We start from the raw sequence: 16,360 nt of genomic DNA on the forward strand, positions 1-16,360 counted from the left end.
GATTTCATATTTTTTATATGTCGGGATAAGTCAACAAGTTTGCGTTGCCTTTACCAGTTGGAGATCAGTTTCAACTACAAGTTATTTAAAAGAAATTGCTCCCCATCCAGTACCAAAGCACTGAGATTCCAAAGCAGTTGTCACGCATAATTCCATCTCAGAACCTAGCCAGCCCGACTGCACTCTCAGGTGAGAGAGACCTACAGACTGGAAAAATAACAAGAGAAGTTGCATTCCCCACTTCCTATTTGGGGCCTAATATACTGATGAACTTGGAAACAAAGAGAGGACCTCAAGTTCAGCATGATGGTTATTTACTACAAATAATACAGCAATGGCTGGCACTCGATTTTAAATGATTAAAACTCACATATGTATACTTTTTTTTTTATATGTATACTTTAAAAGGACAAATTTTATAGTATGTGAATTGTCTCAATAAAGCTATTTTTAAAATAAATAAATGGTACTTGGAAAGAAGTGTTCCATTTAATATAAACCACCCAGCTCTATTACTAAGACACAACAAAACATGTATTTTAAAATTATGATGCATAAAATGATCATTAACTTCACTCATAGTCAAAAGTTATTTTAACAGAAGTTAAAATACTGTACATTTTTCACCTATCAGGTTAGCAAAGATCAAGAACTTTCAAATGTCCAGGGCTGGTGATAAGACGGGTAAATCTGAACCCTAAAACTCTATGTACACTGGCACATCCTGGAGGTCAATTCATTAACAGTTTTGAAAATTAAAAATGCACACAACTACTGCTGCAGCAATTCCACTGCTAAGAATTTACCCTACAGGTACACCTACACAATTGCACAGGCACAAGGATTTTTTTTAAGTCAGAACCAATTTAAGTGTCCATCAACAGGAAATTTAAAGCATGCATCCATACAATGTCCCACTATGCAAATTTTATTTTTAAAAAAGGCCTGAATTATAATTACAACTGACTTGAAAAATGTGTGCTTGGAATATTAAGTAAAAAGCAATATTCACGATAGTATGCTTAGCATGTACACAAGTGCTTATTAATGTGTGGAAGAATATTGGGAAAGTGGGCATTGCTCTGAACTGTATAAATCAATTAAAATGAGTATATATTAATTTTACAATTACAACTTGTATTTAATTTGAATGCATCAGGCTCTCAAATAGTCTCACCCTGGTGTTAATCTCCCCATGCTGTGACCCCAACCTGTCTTTCCAGTGCTTTGCAGTTCCAGCCAGACCAGTCTGTTCTTCCTTAGAGAAATCAGCCCAAAGCATTCCTCTCCAAATTTGAACTGCTACCAGCAACAGCTTCAAACATAAACCACCTGAGGTGAAAGAACAGCGTCTGCCTGCATCTACTACAGAACATTTTTAAGATTGTTTTTTAAAAAAGGAAATTGAAATACAACTTAATAATCTTCCTCATAGAGCAGCAAAAGTACTCACCATTCCCCATGTTTTCCAGCCTCTGTGCCTTTGCTCCATGCAATTTCCTGCCTGAAATCCTCTTAGCTACTTATCACATGTCCAAATCCTGCCAATCCTTCAAAACACAGGTTAAACACCGCCTCCTACACCAAATCTTCCCTAAGGCCTCCAGCCAGAGCTAATGCTCTTTCTTAAACCACAGGACCATCATCTCTTAAGGCACTCTCCTCTACGGAGCACTCCATGTCTTATTCTCTTTGGCGAGAAAATTCTTCAAAGGCACACAATCGGTGTCTAGGTCATTGTGTATGCCCCACCTCATACATAAATTAAACTCATGTGTTACTAAAGCATCTAATAAAAAGAGCATGGCAAGAATCTAAAAAAGCACAGATTTTTCTTCTGTATTTATATAATATTTACACATGACAAACGGTGCTGTGTGCTGTGCTTAGTCACTCAATTGTGTCCGACGGTGACCTCATGGACTATAGCCCGCCAGGCTCCTCTGTCCATGGAGATTCTCCAGGCAAGAATACTGGCGTGGGTTGCCATGCCCTCCTCCAGGGGATCTGCCTGGCCTAGGGATTGAACCCAGGTCTCCCACATTGCAGGCGGATTCTTTACCATCTGAGCCACCAGGGAAGACCGAGAATACTGGAGTGGGTTGCCATGCCCTCCTCCAGGAGATCTTCCCAACCCAGGGATCAGAACCCAGGTCTCCCACATTGCAGGCAGACTCTTTACCATCTGAGCCACCAGGGAAGCCCATGACAAACTGCAGGAGTATGAAAAGGTAAGGCTCCCTGTCTCTCCAACCTCCTCCCCAGTGCCCTTCTATGTCTCCTTAAAAAGTAATCAGTATGATCAATTTCTTAACACTTCAAGGGTTTAAGAAGTTCCTGGACACTATAACTTTATAACACATTCATAACTTTGGGTCTAAGTTGACAGAAATAATCACTATGACAATTTATAACGCCACACTGTGTACTTCTATGCTGGAGCAAATAAAATACACTAACAGATGGAAAGATAAATTGTGTCCTATGAGTTGCAAAACTAAAATTATCAAGAAGCTTACAGATTGTTTCAAGCATAACTATAAACCAAGTTACTATAATTTTCTTCTTGGTGTAAAAACTGCTTAAGGATTCCATAGACTCCAAAATTTCCACTAAGCTAAGAAAAAGGTGCTAAGCCAATACAGCTAAAATACTAAAGAAAAACATGGATGTTTTATAAAGCTAGATAGGAATACTACTAAAGTGTTTATAAAAGCATTTCTCAATATCATATTAATAGCAATAAGATGTCTACACAGTTTTCTAATTTATAAATAAGAATTAACTGTTTCTAAGAGGTCTTTAATCCCGTTTAGTGTATAGAAACTTAGGAAATTTCAGTAATTATTTCTACTATAATGGATCCCATGAAAACTTGGAAACATACAGGGCAGATAATGCTACTAAGATCAGAATGTTCAAATCAAACATCTGTTCGTCTTGTTAAAAAACTAACCTGGCAATAAAAATCTGAAGTCATCATTAGATCAAAAAAACATTTTAGGGAAATTTCTATACCGAACTTATTATAGTAGTATGATATTCTTCTAAACAATATTAAAGACTGATTTACCAAATGTGTTACTACTACATTATCCCTTGGGATTTATGGTACAGATTGACAGCTGTCCTGCAATACTTGTCTTCCAAAGTAACAGAATCTCAGATTGTTGACTAGGCACACGACCATCTCCAGCAAAGACTAAATTTTCCAGCACACACTGCAGCTAGCTGTGCACTGTGATTTGGTTATAATTAGAGGGACAAGGCAGAATTGATGTGTGTGACTTCTGGGAGGTATCTTCACAGGATGGGGATGAGCTCAGTTCTTGCCCCCTCATGTCCTTCCTGCTGGTGAGAATACAAAACTGATGACAGGAACTACAGAGGCCATCTTTGCCTACAAGGAGAAAGCTGGGTCCCCTAATGAACATGAAAGCCCCACAGTGGCTCAGGGCTATCCATGATTTATAGCAAAGAAAGGAAACTTCCACCTTGTTCAAGCAGTTGTTTTGGGTTCCTGTCACTCACTGTTTTGCCAAATCCTACTTAATACAAGGCAAAACTAAGAAGAAAGGATACTATATCTATTTACTAAGTACTATCTATTAAACAATTTCTAATGCATATTTTAAACTTACTAGGATTGAAATAAAAACTCATTTATGATTCAAATAACTATGAACCTTTAAAATATTTTTCTATGCTATGTAAGAGATATAAAATTGTCACTATGAAGAATTTATCCAAAACTTTGCTTTGGCCACCTGATGCAAAAAGCCAACTCACTGGAAAAGACTCTGATGCTGGGAAATATTGAGGCCAAGAGGAGAAGGGGGCGAAAGAGGATGAGATGGTTGGATGGCGTCACTGACTCAATGAACATGAATATGAGCAAACTCCAGGAGACGGTGAACGACAGGAAAGTTTGGCATGCTACAGTTCTTGGGGTCATAAGGAGTCAGACACAAGTTTGCAACTGAACAACAACAGTCAAAAATCAGACTTCCCTGGGGGTCCAGTAGTTGAGAATCCACCTGCCAATACATGGGGGACACGGGTTTGATCCCTGATTTGGGAAGATTCCACATGCTGCAGAGCAACTAAGCCCATGCACCCAACTACCTAGGCCATGCTCTGGAGCCCGTGCTTAACAACAAGATAAGCCACCACAACAGAGTAGCCCCCACTCATCACAACTAGAGAAAGCCCTCACACAGCAACAAAGACCCAGCACAGGGTGGCGGGGGGTTGCGGGGGCAGGAGGAGAATTTATCCAAAAATCAGCTTCCTGAATATACATTGGGATCCTAAGATTAAGCCAAATCTCCTTTATCATGAACATCGATACTACTACCCAATAAAAGTATTCATTCAGTCATTCAACAAGTGAACAATGAAAGCCCACTGCGTTCCTCACTGAACACTGAACTCTGAAGGGACCAAAGCTGACGTGCCCTGTGGCCTCTGCCCTCCTGGAGTTTACCTGAACAATGTACCTGAGCTTGCAACATCGCAGACAACGTCCCAGGTGCCTCCTCTCTAGCGTCCAAGTTAATCATCCTCCCCTGTCTTCACAGTCATCTCAGACTGACTACAATATGATCGGGCTTCAGTTCTGCTCTGCTAACATAATCATATATAATCATGTTCCTCAGAGATTACATTCGTGTTATCAAAATTAAAATCAGCACATTACTGAAATGCCACAGTAGCTATCATTATTGGTGGGCCACTTTTCCAAATGGCAAATCTTATTTATCACACAACATTTCTCCTTAGTTTCATCTCAAAGAGTAATCTTACCCTTAAATTTGAAAACTACTTTGCACCTTTCCCCAGGACCCAGGGGCTGACCTAAGAAAAGTCAGAATGTAGGGCTGCTAGACAGACAATCGCAGGCCAAGCTCACCAGAGAGCTGAAGCTGGGCCCACAAAATGCCAATCTGACTGGGTCACAGTTCAAAACACTGATCGGCCTTGTTTATGAGTCTGAATATTAACTGCAGATTAAAGGTCACACACATATATCACCAGGGATGGCGATCTTGCTCTTGTTTATTTCTCTCCTACAAGTCCTAAAAGACTAATGTTTGGGTTTTCACAGCCATAGGAAAAAGCAGGGCAGATTTAGGAGGAAGGGAGACCCCTTGCCCAGGCTTTAAGTTTTAGCAATACACATCCCAGTTTACCAGAATAGCTCTCTACTGGTATTCTGACCAAAAGCCCAATTAATAAAAAAAATAATATGCTGAATCTCCTACTTGCCATTGTTCTACTTACATAAAGTTCCTTTAGGAACATCACTAGAAAGAAGGACAGCTAAGCTATGACATCTGTTTACTCATTAACACGCCAAACCTCACCGTTACTCTATGGTCTGTTATTCACTTTGTATTTAATCATGTCCTGTTCTGTAGCATCTCCTATATTCAAGGAATAGTAAAAACTTAACAGTTGCTAACTTAGAGCTCATCTGAACCCATTGCTCCTACCTATCTCCTTGCTGTTGAGCGCTGTGGACGATGAAAGGGAACACAGCCAAAAACTAGACCTATGGATGACAATGATGACAGTAACAATTTTTTTTAAAATAGGCTAATATTTACAGATCACTTATTATTTACTAGGGGGTTTCCCTGGTGGCTCAGACAGTAAAGAATCTGCCTGCAATGTGTGGGAAACCCAGGTTCGATCCCTGGGTTGGGAAGATCCCCTGGAGAAGGGAATGGCTACTCACTCCAGTATTCTTGCCTGGAGAACTCCATGGATAGAGGAGCCTGGAGGGCTACAGTTCATGGGCTCACAAAGAGTTGGACATGACTGAGCAACTAACACTTTACTACTATTTACCAGAGGCATTGTAAACACTTTATATGTATTAATTACATTGATCTTCAAAATAAACATGAGTACTTATTACCCCCACATCACAGATGAGGAAATTGAGCCACAGAAAGGTAAGCAACTTGCCTACAGTCAGAGTCTAGAGCTCTTAACTACTTTGTTGCAACAGTACAAGGATGGACAAATACAGATTGGTAAATTTTGAGGCTCAGTGCCCAAAAAACATCCAAGGAGACAGAGTGCAACATGGGTCTGGATCTCAGAAAAAAGTTCAGGGCTGCATTTATAAAACTGCAGGTTGGAAGCATGAGGTAGAATGAGGACACTCTGGAAGACAGCGCTGAGGGAGGAGTTAATGGACAGAATCATGAGGAACACCAATATTTAAGTTAAGTTGACAATTTAATCCAAATTGATGATGAAGTAAAGTGATGTATTTGTACTACACACACATATATATAGTACATTATAAATCAAAATATATAATAGTTCTACCTACTCTATGGGAACTAGAACTACAATGACTACAGGTTTATGGTAACAGCAGTTTTGTTTGTTTGCTTTAATTATTTATTTAATTTTTGGCGGTGCTGGGTCTTCACTGCTGTGCAGGCTTTGCTCGAGTTGCGGCGAGCAGGGGCTGCTCTCTCTAGTTGTGCCACATAAGCTTTTCATTGTGGTGGCTTCTCCTGTTGCAGAGCACCAGCTCTAGACCAGTGGGCTTCAGTAGTGGCAGTTTCCAGGCTCTAAAGCACAGGTTCAACAGCTGTGGCCCAGGGCATGTGGGCTATTCCTGGACCAGGGATCAAACCTATGTCTCCTGTACTAGCGGGTGTATTCTTTACCACTGAGCCACCAGGGAAGCCTTGGTATCATGTTTTTAATGTACTGTTGGTCATAGCTAAGTTTTTCACGCTAAATCTTTAGGCAGGAACACCACCTCTAACACCATTCCAATGGGAGGAAATAATGTACTCCAAATCTGAGTTCAGAAATGCTTCCCAAGGAATACACAGTTATGAAAAGAATGATGGCCTGAACAGATGACCAAATTTCAATAATTCTAAGGTGCACAATGTTTTACATTTGTGTATCAGTAGAACTGGGACAGGTCTTACGCAGTTTAATTGCCAGTGTTATTTTCTTTCTTAGAGGTACATAAAATACAGTGCATCTTACTACTGATGCCGTCTTAAAACACAATGAAATATGTATTACAGAACACATGCAATACATCCAGAGTATACACACTGGCGTAGTCAAAGGAAAGCCTTCTGCCTTCCAGGGGTTTACAATCTAATAGCAGGAATATGATTAACAATAGGCTATAAACGCCAACAGTACACACCATGGAGTGATAGGGGAGTGGCAAGGCTAGAGAACTGAAGGTACTTCACTGGTAGGAAATCCCAGCAGCCAAACCAAAGTAACTTAAGGCAGTGTGTCCAAAGCACAGTTTTAACTGAAATAGATAAAATGTGATGTAAGAACAACAGAAAGGTAGGAAATCAATAATATCTCAGCAAAGACAGAGGAAGAAGATGAATAATGTGAGGTTATGGTGACATCACTCTTGTCTTAGAACCAGCAACTACCTGCTAGTTTAAGTAAAGCACTACTTGAAGATAACTAATCAAAGGGGAAAGATTTTTTTTAATCTTCTACCTCTCTCTCCTTTGAACCCCTGTGGTAGTTTTAAAATCTACAAATTGTTTGATACTCCTCCCTTCAAGAACTGAACTTAATTTAATTCCCTTCTCTTTGCCAGCAGGCTAGATTCAGTGACTTGATTCTAACTAACAGAATATGATGGAAGTGACAGTGTGTGACTTCTGTTTGCTGTGTACTAAGTCGCTTCAGTCGTGTCTGACTCTTTGCGATCCCATGGACTGTAGCCCACCAGGCTCCTCTGTCCATGGAATTCTCCCAAGTAAAAATACTGGAGTAGGTTGCCATGTCCTCCTCCAGAGGATCTTCCCCACCCAGGGACTGAACCCAAGTCTATTGCATCTCCTGCGTTGGCAAGGAAGTTCTTTTTTTTTTTTTTTTTTCAATGCTTATTTGTTTTATTGATCACCATATGTTGCCCTATTTTATTTTATTTTATTTTTATTTTATTGGAGGCTAATTTCTTTACAATATTGTGGTGGTTTTTGTCATACATTCACATGAATCAGCCATGGGTGTACATGTGTGAGGGAGGATCAGGATGGGGAACACTTGCACACCCATGGCAAGGAGGTTCTTTACCACTAGTGCCATCTGGGAAGCCCTGTGACTTCTGAGAGTAGGTCATAAAAAACCTTCTTACTTCCTTGCTCCTACTTCCCTCCCCTCTTTCTGGGGGAAGCCAAATGCCTCACAATGCAGTCACCCACCATATGGAAAGGTCCCTGCGGCAAGCAACTGAGGCTCCCTGCAGGCCTTTCTGCCTATAGCCGAGTGTGTAAGCCACCTGGACGCAGAGCCTCCAGCCCCAGTCAAGCCGTCAGATACAGCGGCGCCAGCTGCCACCTCAGGAGACACCTCTGGGCCAAAACTACTAAGCCACTCCCAGACAACCAACCACAAAAACTGTGAGAGGGTAAATTTTACTGTGCTATCACCAAATTTTGAGGTAATCTGCTATGCAACAACACATAACTAATACAAGCCAATAGGGCTGTGTGTCTCTGAAACATTTATCCTTTTTTAAACTTATTTTATTGAGGTATGATCTACAATATTTTGCTAAGTTCTGCTGCACAGCAAAGTGATTCAGTTACATACACACACACACACACACACATTCTTATTCACATTCTCTTCCATTATGGTTTTAAAGTGTTTCTTTTGTTTGTTTGTTTTTTGGCTGTGCTGTTCCTTGCTGCTGCATAAACGAGCTTTCTCTAGTTGCGGTGTGCAGGCTTATCACTGTGGTGGCTTCTCTCGCTGCAGAGCACAGGCTCTAGGGAGGGGGCTCAGTAGTTGTGGCACATGGGCTTAGTTGGATCTTCCCAGACCAAGGATCAAACCCATGTCCCCTGCATTGGCAGGAATGTTCTTAACCACTGGACCATCAGGAAAACCCTCCATTATGGTTTATCACAGGATACTGAATACAGTTAGTTCCCTATACTATATAGTAGGATCTTGTTGTCTATGCCCTAAAACACTATCTTAACTTCTAACAGTTAAGCACACACCAGTGGCCAGTATAGAGAAAATTTCTAGAAGGCTGTTCTCTTCATCTTTATGTGCCTATAAGGCTTACCTCAATGAACTACATAGTTAAGTACCTGTTTCTATTTATTTGCTAGAAGAGTCTTGCCAGTGCTTATGCTTATACAACTGACTGCAGTTGTCCAAAAATAAAGTGATTATATCTTGAATAAGAATTCAGTTACTGAAGCAGAGTTAAAAAAGAAAAATATTGATTTGATCCAATTAAAAGATGGAATGAGGGATAACAGATGCAACAATCAAAAATAACTCCAGAATGACAACTGTGTAAGGTGGAAACAGAGGTTATGTGGTCCCCTTGGAAGTACTAGAGTGCAAAACTTGCTTGAAGAAACAGTACAGAGCAGCAAGGCATTGTAACAGTAACACCCAGAACTTACTTCTTCATTATTAAGGAAAAAAGAACAAGCTGCCTATTAACAAAGGATTAGCTTTATATGTGTTTCTCAAACTGTTCTACAGACTATTGGTTCTCATTAAAACATGACAGTTATTCTTTAGGGAAGGGGGGAAAAAGAAAAAACCTTTTGCATACAATAGTCCTACTTTTTAAGGCTTCAGAGTGCTAATATGCATTATAATCTATGTGACCTCGGAAAACGTAAAATACTTGCAGCATATTAATATGCCATGACTACAGCTGGGGAAACACCAACTTGGGCAGGCAGCTAAGTAGATGGGGAGATTAACAGGAAATTAAAAAAAAAAAAAAAAGACAAATGCAATGAAATGATCTCACCTGAAAAAGACAGTGTGACTGACTACCAGCTATTACTCTGTAGAGCTTCTTAAAGCAAAATAAACTGTTAGATAAGCTACCAGAAGCAACAACAGCTGCACCAGATGTCAGGGGAAATGAAGATGGAAAAAACGTGATAGGAAAAAAAAACAGAAGAAAAAACTTCCCTTTGCACAGGCCACTGTTCAGAATGTCTGCCATCCCCTCAGCTCCTAACAGCTGGGGTGAAGGGCGAGCACTCCGCCAACCAGAAGGCAGGTCGGTAGCTGAAGAGGTGGTCTGGCCCCAAACCCTCTACCAACAGTGACGGTAACTTACAACCTATCAAATCTTCTTTCCTGGGAAACTGAATATATTGAGAGAGTCCTTAGTGGAGGTGGAAGCAGAGACACAAAGACACAAAGGAACCAGAGATAAAACAGCTGAGTGAAGAGCAGGGAATCAGGTGGGTCAGCTCTGGGAGTTTAGTGCCTTGTGCAGAAAAGGAACGCCTTCCTTTGGCAGAAACTGTAAGCTAGCATATTACTGTTCAATCTGAACAACCTTCTGCTGTGGCCCTGCCAAAGCAGCCGGAGGACACCCGTCAGCCACGTTCAGTGACCCACCCAGAAAGAAGGGAGAGGGGAAGGAAAGGGAATGGGCAGGAGCAACACGGTCTCTGGCTTTAACAAGGAGCATCTAGTTTAAATTCACTGTAATGAGGTTTTCATACATCAAACATTTTTAAATCAGTGGCCAGAGCCTCCCCATCCCACGAGGAATGGAGCCAGGCTGTTCCAGTAAGGACATACTTCCCCAGGGTAGCCAGGTTCTCCCAGGGGGCTAGGTTTCCACAGCCTCCCCAGCAGCTCCTCCGAACACACACATGCAGACACATGCCCACACTCCCGCCGGCTCACACTCAACATACACAGTAAGTGCCACCACCACACCACCCACTCCCACTTCCCACCCCTAGGAGTAAGTGCATCAGGAATCAGGCCTCTGGGAGCTGGTGGACACTGTAGTTGTTAGTGAACAGGCACACGCATGCTCTGCCGAGCGTGTGTGCTCCAATGGGTTTCTGCAGGAGGGGCTCTCCGTGCTGTCTAGAGATGTTGCATGGCCATGTCTGCTCACAAGCTCTCTTCCAGGTTAGTCCAGCCCATGGTGTAAATACCGGCCCCTCCTGAGTGGTGCCTTATGTAGTCTGGACATCTACACATTGCCCTGAAATAGGGTATATGGCCAACAAACTCTTCCCACTGAGGAGGCAATGAGGTAATCTGGTCACAAAAGCTAGCCAGTATCCACACTCTTACTAACAGTGTTCAGCATTCACAAGGCCCATCTGAACCTGCGGTGCTTCTGTGAGGCCTGGCTCTCAAAGTTCACATTTCTGTTCCACTTTTGCCTAATACGTGAGAATGACTTGGAAGACTTCCTGTTCCTTGTCCTAAACCCTTACAGTAAATCATATGTATAACTAGTTTAAAATCAGAGCATGACCCACGGCTTCTACTTCTGATGCAAAAGCCCAAGACAAATAAGCAGTAAGGATTCCTCAAATACCAAATGATCTATGAATTACAGGTCATATCATTTTGTAATGTAACCATATAAGCAAACAGTCCACAGTGAGGTATGCTGCTGACACACTGGCAAATTTTACCAAACAGAAACAACAATTTTACACTGGCACAAACAGGTCACCTTACCCAAAAACCGCTTACACGCTATTAGCAGTTCTACTGACCTAGTTACCTAATATACAGACCCATATTACATCTTACATTATTGCCAAACCAACAAGTAACACAAATCACAATTCCAAACAAAATCCAGTCTAGTAAATATATTTAGTATTTCAGCATATTTGAGTTATTTGTAGGCAAATGTTCGTTAAAGTGACTTAAGCAATCTTAAGCTTTTTCTCTTTATTATTTAAAAAACACTCAAATGCTATTAGGCAAGAAACTAAGCACAAGCCAACAAGCTCCCCAAATCACACTCAGAGAGGACAAGTAGAGCTACAAATATGGAATAATTACCAAGGTATTAATAATTAACGATCACTTAACTATGATTCAAGAGGAATTCCTGGTTGTCGAAAAGCCCTGTGATAATGCTGATGAAAAGCATTATCAGAAACTGATTATCTCAGACAATAGTGCATTGTTTTAGGGTGTGTATGTGTGTGTGTGTGATGAAGTTCACAGCTATGTTACACTAATGACTCACTTAAACACCTGAATTTTCTGCTATCTTAACCTTCAAATCAACTGCAAAAGAAACTGCCAAGAGGAGTTAGTAAAGAGCACAAAATTCCCCAAAGAATTTAGCATATACAGCTTATTTTGCTACTTAATTTTTTATGATTACTGAAATTTGTACATGATGTTAAAGAGTCAAAACCAATTTTAAAAGCAAAGGGTGCTTACTAAATCCATAGTAATATTCAACATATACTGGTTTTTAGAAGGGCACAAGCCATATTCTTGTGTGTGTGTGTGTGTTTACAGCACCTGGCACATTTCTGTTCACTATTACACAGAATTGTTGCAGGACCTGACAGTGATTACTGTCTCACTTTTTAAAAACTTTTGGCCTAAACAATAAATCAAAGTTCAAAAAATAACTGATGCATTTATTTCTTGATTTTGATTACATTTTTGTTGTGAATTGGTTCTGTAACTCTAGTTACCTTGCAACAAAACACTGGCAGAGAACATTCTGGATTGAAATTACCTGACTCTATCACTGCTGAATAAATAATACAGTTGACCTGTTCACATTTCATTGTGAAAGATCCACACCTTTAGAGATTACACTCTAAGCTTTGAAAGCAAAGTGAGTCAGAAATCACATTTCTAAGAGCAGCCAGTCTGGAACAGAAGATGTTTATCCTACATCGAGTCACCCTTGCCTCGGCAAACTTCTCGGCTGGTTCATTTTGTTTAAGACAGTTGAGACGGGTAGGATGTGCAATGATAAAAATTCTGTGAGGCATTTATCAAGCAGATTATCTCTGAAACCACACCTTGGCTTAGAGCCTTTGAGCGGGAGTTTGGGCTTCTGTGTTAATCTGTACACTTATTTCACATTTTCTCTTGACTCTATTTTTTCTTTTTTACTCTAACCCATAGAATAAGTTAACCTAACAGATGTAATTTTATTTATGTTTATATGACTGCTGGAAACACTACTGACATGTCACACTATTACATAAGAAAAACTGCTGATTTCAGTGAGCTCCTCTCCTACCCTTTCCATCCCCACCCACCCACCTCTCATTAAATCTCTGAGGAAAACCTCTGGGTCCAGGGCTGGGATTTTTCTTTTCCATAGGGTAGGTCTATTGACCTTTTACTAATGATACTGAAAACTTTTTTAAAGACTGTTAGTGTACATAGAGCTTCCAACATCAAGAATACAAAGCAACTCCTTTTTTAAAAAAATATTTCAAGACAAATTGTATTTCCCATAAAAGACAGGGAGTCCTTGGAAGTCACAATGCATAAATACTTCTAATAATAGAGCAAATTAATTCAAGGCAGCCAGTAGTGGAAAAAGTCTCACTGCAGCCATCCCTGTCAGAGGGCATCTGTATGAGCGGCTCAGTGAAGTAGCATTTGCAGGAAGGCACTACAACTGTGTTCAAAAGAAAATCATTAGGCCTCAGCCGTTAATCCCCTCCCCCATCCTCTGCCTCTGCATCCTTCAAGGCAATTAACCAGTAGAAGGTGCTAGTCTGCACCCATCTAATTCACACCAACCTTCATCCTTGGGCCAGAGCTGGGTTAACCCAGCTGAACTCTTATCAGCCTATTCCCTGTCCAGTGTTCCAAGAAGCCTCTACATTAGCCCCTGAAGCAGAAAACCAGATCTTTTCTTATAACCCCTATTTACAAAACAATACACAGTGACAGCTCACTAGCCAGAATACCTGGGTATCAAACCTTCAGACCACGAATACATCAAAACATAACTCACTTTGCCAACTATTAACCTCAAATACAATTTTTATTATCTTAACTGAGACAATCTACTTCTACCTAGAAAAGATGACCCTGGTCACAGTCACTGCAGTAACAGTCAACTGAACACATCACTGTCCCCAGCAGAGTCAGGGGCAATGAGGAATTCAAAAGCTGACTGTAAGGCCACGACATGTAATAAGGGATTTTATCTTTACAGACACAAAAAAAGAAAGAGCAGTTGAAACCAGGGCTGCAAAGCAAAGAAAGGACGGTGGGAAAGAGGCATCTCTGAACATGTTTTTGAGTGTCCTTTAGTTTCCGACATACTCTTCTCCCTCTTACAAGGTTGCAATTAAAAAAAAAAAAAAAAAAAAAAAAGGCCAGACAGGAGATAGGTGAGAGAAAGCTGAAGAAGAAAAGCACTCACCCTTCCCCCATCTCCTCTCCCCCCTCTCCCCAAAAGAGCTGTGTTTGTCTGTGCAAACCTAGTCCCAAATATGGGAGAGAGAGAATGAATGTGTGTATGGAAGAACAATGAGCCCTCTGCCTGGTATTGTGTCTGTGTGTGTGTGTGTGTGTGTGTGTCTGCCTCTTTTCCCTTCGACCTCAACAACAACAGGGAGAGCTGGAAGCCAGCTTTCTATCCAGCCCAGGCCACCGAAATCAAAACTGGTTTATAATTTACGGTGGAATTAACTCAGCAACCAGATCCAGGAATGGCAACAGCTACTCAAAGATGATTTTATTACTGTCTAGATCCATCCTCTCTCCCCTCCCCCAACAGACTGAGCCGAAAGAAACCAGTGCACACCAGACAAAAAGGTCTCACTTTAAATGGAAAGCAATTATCAAAATTGTTTCAAATCTTAAACATAGGCTGCATTAATCTTGTGTTACAATGTTTGTTTTGCAATTCACTGTGAGTTACCCTTTTACTAGTTATCTTTCTAGTGTTTAAAAAATTGCTTTGGAGAAAGCTATTTCAAGATTCATACAAAACTACTTTCTAAATGTACCTCAAAATAGTAACACATACTGAAACATTTAAAGCGCCCAGTTTCTCAAGGACACATTCTGCTTAAATCAATGTTTGAAATCTGTAATCCAGAAAAATTGTAACCAAACCTTGGAAAAGAGGCAGAGGAAAATGACAATTCAACAATGAATCATTTTGTTTTCCTTTCAACAACTTCTCAAACAACCAGTTTCAAAGGAAAGGAAACCTGCAACGCTTTCCCCCTCCCGACACACACGCACAATCTATGTAAAACTACTTTTTCTTCTTTCCAAAACCTTAAAAAAAAAAAAAAAAACACTCCTACTACTACTAATAAACATGAAAGCCACTCTCCTTCAGAGAGACAAACTAAAACAGGATAAGTAAGAATCTTTTCTACTGCAAGTGAATTTTGGTTTTAAAATTCTAGCAGTACACAGAGCAGAGAACTAGAGATTTCGAACACAAAGAATCTTCCCCTAATGGGAAAATGATACTTTAAGTCCTCCCCCTGACGACCCCTCAAATCCGCAAACATTCAAGAAATTCGCAGTTTCGGTCCTGGACTTCCTCCCTCCTCGCCCCCGCCCCCCAGTTCAGCCCATGATTTTAGTCACATGAAAGAGTTTAACCTCAGACAAGTCAAAGCAGAGCAAGACCGAGCAGCAAAGAAAGAGCCGGGGTCAGCAGGCGAAAGGGACAGTTACCTGGCCGGCACAGGGTCGAGCGGCCCCGGCCCTTGATTCCCGCCTGCCCCGCCATGAGCGGCCCCCACCCGGGACCCCGGCTTCCAAGCCGACTCCTCGGGCCCGCCCCACCCCCGCGCCCAGGACGAGGGGCCACAACTGCGGGCAGACGCCGCGCGCGGGCCACTCGGAGACTCACCTCCCCCGGATGCGCTACACCATCAATGGAGGTGTGTTCGGCCGGCTCCCGGGAAAGTGGGGGGACAGGGCTGCAGGCCCGCGGGGCTGGAGCCGCCGGACTCGGGCCGAGGGCGGGCCGGCCACGGGAACAGAGCCAGGGGCTACGGGGGCTTCCCTCGCGTGACCTTTCGTGCGGGCCCCACCTAGCCTCTGCGCTTGGCCAGTCCTTCAGGAGCGAGAGCCCAGGCTCATGTCTGGTTTTGTTTTTCTGAGGGCGAGGGGGCTCCGGGAGGATGATGGTGATTTTTTTTTTTTTTTTTTTTTCCTCTCAACTAGGAGAGAAAACGAGGCAGAGACAATGTGGGAGGCGAACGAGGGGAGAGGAGCGGGGAGGCGGAGGCGGGGGCTAGACCCGAGCCGGGCGAGCGTCTCAGGCGTGCGGGAGGAAGAGGAGGCTGGGAGCGCGGGGGGCGGCTCGCGAGCGTCTGTGGGAGCAGCGGCGTCTCGGCGATGGTGGCCGAGCCGCTGCGGGGCTGCTGCACCGACCCGCCGCCCACTCCGCGCTCGGGCCCAGCCCACCTCGCAGTATCGCGCCCTGCCATTGGCGCGACCTGGAGTGACGCGCAAGGAGGCCTCGCCAATGGGAGGCGGAGGGCGGGCAGAGGGGGCGGGACTTCTTTGAGCGCTCTCTCTCTCTCTGTCTCTCTCTCTCTCTCTCTCTCTCTGTCCC

The 16,360-nt window shown here is 42.3% G+C and overlaps 1 protein-coding gene across 2 annotated transcripts in view; it reads right to left on the minus strand.

Annotated features, from left to right (window-relative positions):
- RERE (arginine-glutamic acid dipeptide repeats) overlaps positions 1 to 16,135 on the minus strand; it is a 416,446-nt gene extending 400,311 nt beyond the window's left edge. For both annotated transcript variants that reach the window (XM_070385173.1, XM_070385171.1), the window contains exon 1: positions 15,650 to 16,135. The gene's annotated coding sequence lies outside the window, so the exon portion shown is untranslated. The remainder of the gene's footprint in view (positions 1 to 15,649) is intronic.
- Between the last annotated feature and the right edge of the window lie 225 nt (positions 16,136 to 16,360).

The sequence above is a fragment of the Bos mutus genome, chromosome 16, assembly GCF_027580195.1.
Source record: "Bos mutus isolate GX-2022 chromosome 16, NWIPB_WYAK_1.1, whole genome shotgun sequence".
Classification (NCBI taxonomy): domain Eukaryota; kingdom Metazoa; phylum Chordata; class Mammalia; order Artiodactyla; family Bovidae; genus Bos; species Bos mutus.